Genomic DNA, 3,866 nt, shown 5'->3' on the forward strand with positions numbered 1-3,866 from the left:
CACACATAGAAGCACAAGAAAAACATAAACACGCAGGCCTGGCTTTGTTTCTCCATTCAGTCTGTTAGCATTAGATCACTCCCTTTTTGTCAAATCACATTTTTGCATGGCCGTCTACTCTTTGTCGCACCTAAGAATTAAAACGGACAGTTTTTCCTTGAGTCTTTGCATCTTCAATTTGAAGCCTCTCATGTCTTGTAAAACTTTGATTAAATAAATATTTTATGCTTTTCTCCTATTAATCTGTCTTTGTTTTCTTTCAGACCTAGCCAGGAACCCTAAAAGGGTTGTGGAAACTTTTCCTTCCTTACAGTTTGCACAACTACAACTGAAACTGGAACAAATTATCCTTTAATCTGATATTAGGACACACCAATATATAGGTGCTTTCCTTTGCCTAGACATAGAGGCAGTTATAACAGAGGTCCTTGTGAGGCCACAATTTAGCAAAATACTATATCAAACATTTACAGCTTATAAGAAAATTTCACATCCCCATATTGGCCACCTAAAGATGAAAACATATAACTCCCTAAATCTTAATTGGCCCTATTCTAATGTCAAACATAAAAACCATATAGGAAAAAACAGAAATTCAAATAGAAGTAACCTATACCTTTTTTAAAAAATTATTTTCAGGGCATATGGATGACAAATGGTCCACTGTGTTTCAGAATGAAGTAGACAAATTTGAGAAGCCAGCTAATTTTCACCTTCTTCTCCTGCTTCAGCTGCATCTCCTGGGGTATCTGATGTGCAAAATGTCAGGTAGTTTCTCAGTAGTTGCATTATTAGCATGCTATCTTTATATGACTCTTAGTGTATTGAGTCCAACGATGGCTTCATCAAAAGCTGTCTTTGCAAGACAGCAGGCTTTCTCCAGAAAGTTCAGATTCTCACAATACAACACAGAGAGCTTATGGCCCAGACCCAATCTGATAGGATGTGTTGATTGCAATTCCTTTTTCTGATTTCAAAACTTTTTTTTTTTTTTTTTTTTTGAGACGGAGTCTTGCTCTGTTGCCCAGGCTGGAGTGCAGTGGCACGATCTCGGCTCAATGCAACCTCCACCTCCCAGGTTCATGCCTTTCTCCTCCCTCAGCCTCCTGAGTAGCTGGGACTACAGGCCCCCGCCACCACGCCTGGCTAATTTTCTGTATTTTTAGTAGAGACGGGGTTTCACAGTGTTAGCTAGAATGGTCTCGATCTCCTGACCTCGTGATCCACCCGCCTCGGCCTCCCAAAGTGCTGAGATTACAGGCGTGAGCCACCGCGCCCAGCCTTCAGAAGCTTCTTGATGTGCTTGTTGTGACTGATCCACAATCCCTTTCTTATCATCACTAGCAGCAACCTGAGCCAAATAACAAAAGTAGCCTCCTTTTGCTTTTAACAGATTTTGCTTTGTGCTTGTGAAGCTTTGGGGATCAAGAACTCTTCCAAAAGGAACAGTACATCATTTACAGATAGCTCTTAGCTCACTTTCCATTTTCTCCCTGTATTCTCAAGCCATCTGCTGTTTTTCTCAGCAGCTTCTGTCATTTGCCCAATACTTGAGACGACGCTCCAAGATGACCTACAGTCTCCTGCAACATTTTTAGAAGCAAGTGAAAGAAGATTCCTCTCCTAATAAAGAAAAAATTCAGTTCCTTGTTAGTTACAGACATCACGCAGTCTTTCATGACAGCATACTGCTCAGCCCATTTGGCCTTCTGCACCAGGATATCTTTACCCATGACTGAATGTTCTGTGTCAGAAGTGGTTGGCGGTAGACGAATGGGGGCTCAGCAATCTTTGGATGGTGAGAGTGGGTAGGCTCAAACTCTGTCCCTAGATCTTGCTGCTCACAGGATCTGTGTTTCTATTTTCAATTTGTGGCAAAACGTATAAGAAAGTGCTATGAAAGGAATATTACTTGTATTATTTCCTCATCACTAAGTTCTTTGTAGCAGCTTCTTTTCCCTTGTGGAAGAGAGTGCCAAACAGAGCCTATGAATCCCTGAAGAAATTTTAGCTCAGGAAATAATTTAAAAGAAATCCACATCCAACAGCCAAACTGACTTATGTTTACCTTTAGAAGTTTTATAGTTCTAGGCTTTACACTGACGTCTATGATGTGTTTTGTATTCATTTTTACATGGTTCAAAGCACCTGAGTATGGATCAGAGCTCATGTTTTTTGTCTTGTTCTGTTTTGTTTTGTTTTTGGCATATAGATATCCAATTATTCCAGAACCATTTCTTGAAAATGATAATTCTTTCTCCAGTGAATTGCTTTTGTACCTTTGTCAAAAATCAGTATTTTGTGTATGAGAGTGTATTTATAGATTCCCTCTTCTGTTCCATTGAGTTATTTGTCTATCTTGATGCCATTCTTCTTGATAATTCAAGCTTTATAATAAGCCTTGAAATCAGGTAGTGTTTGCCATACAACTTTTTCTCCTTTTTTAAGGTTCTTTAAAAATTTGTGGCTTGCATTTAGCTCCTTAGTATTTCTATATGAATTTTAGAATTAGCTTGCCAATTTCTACAAAAGAAAAAGAAGTCTCATGCTAGGATATTGATTGTGAATCTATAGATTAATTTGGTGAAAATCTACATCATAATATTTACCCTTCTGGCTCATGAACATGAGACATAAATCCATTTATTTATAGTTTCTTTAATTTCTCTAACATTTTCTAGTTTTAATGTTTATACCTTACACATTGTCAGATTTATCTCTAAGTATTTAATAATTTTAGTGCTATAATAAGTGACATCATTTTTAATTTCAATTTGTGAATATTTGTTGGAAGTATCTTAAAATACAATTAATTCTGTGACTTGATCTGGTTCCTGCAGCCCCAATAAACTTACTTACTAGTTCTAGTACAAAGCTCAACAGAAGTAGTAAGAGAGTGATTCGTTTCTGATCATAGGGGAAAAGCACTACCTTTCATCAGTATGTACAATGTTAGCAGCAGGATTTTTGTAAATGTCCTCAGTCAAATTGCATGAATTATATCTATTCCTGGTTTGCTGAGAGTTTGGGTGAAATGGAGGTTGGATTTTGTCAATTGCATTTTTATATATCCACTGGGATGATCATATTTTTGTTTCTTTTATGCCTTTCTAATATGGTGAATTACATTAATTAGTTTTCAATGTAAAGACCTTTTATTCTGGATAAGTTTCATTTGGTCATGATATGTCCCACTGTATTGTTGGATTTGGTTTGCTAAAATTTTATTGACTCTTTTGCATCTATGTTTTTGGAAAGTATTATGCAGTTGTTTCTTGTTCTTAAAAAGTCTTTCTAAATTTGGTATTATGATAATATTGACCTCATCAAATAAAATGTAGAATATTCAATCCTCTTCAGTTTTCCAGAGAAAAATTATGTAGAATGGGTATGATTTCCTCTTCAAAAGTTTAGTATAATTTCTTGATGTTTACTTTGTGTTAATACTTTTGAATGCAAATTAAATTCCTTAATAGCTATAAAATATTTGAGGTTATTTTTCTTGACTGAGGAAATAATTCATCTATTTCCTCTAAGTAGTCAAATTTATTAGTATAAAATTGTTTATAATATTCCCAAATTATACTTTTAATAGCTATAGAATCTTCTATGATGTCATCTCTTTTACTTCTAATTTGTAATTTGTGTTTCCTATCTTTTTTCCTAGTCAGTCTGCTAAAAGACTGGTTTTCTCAAAGAACTACCATTGATTACAGTATTTTGTTCTGTCTTGTATTTGTTTCAGGCACCTCACTCAGCCCATGTTAATCCATCATGGCCAGAGGCAGAGGGCCCAATATCTGTATTTTCATAATTGATTTAAATTCTTCCTTTATAAAGTCAGGAAAGAAATTATCACACATTCA

The 3,866-nt window shown here is 35.7% G+C and overlaps 1 pseudogene; it reads right to left on the reverse strand.

Annotated features, from left to right (window-relative positions):
- Positions 1–702: 702 nt before the first annotated feature.
- On the reverse strand, positions 703–1,772 carry LOC116485148 (14-3-3 protein zeta/delta-like; annotated as a pseudogene).
- Positions 1,773–3,866: the final 2,094 nt, after the last annotated feature.

Source organism: Hylobates moloch, unplaced genomic scaffold, assembly GCF_009828535.3.
Source record: "Hylobates moloch isolate HMO894 unplaced genomic scaffold, HMol_V3 SCAFFOLD_16, whole genome shotgun sequence".
Classification (NCBI taxonomy): domain Eukaryota; kingdom Metazoa; phylum Chordata; class Mammalia; order Primates; family Hylobatidae; genus Hylobates; species Hylobates moloch.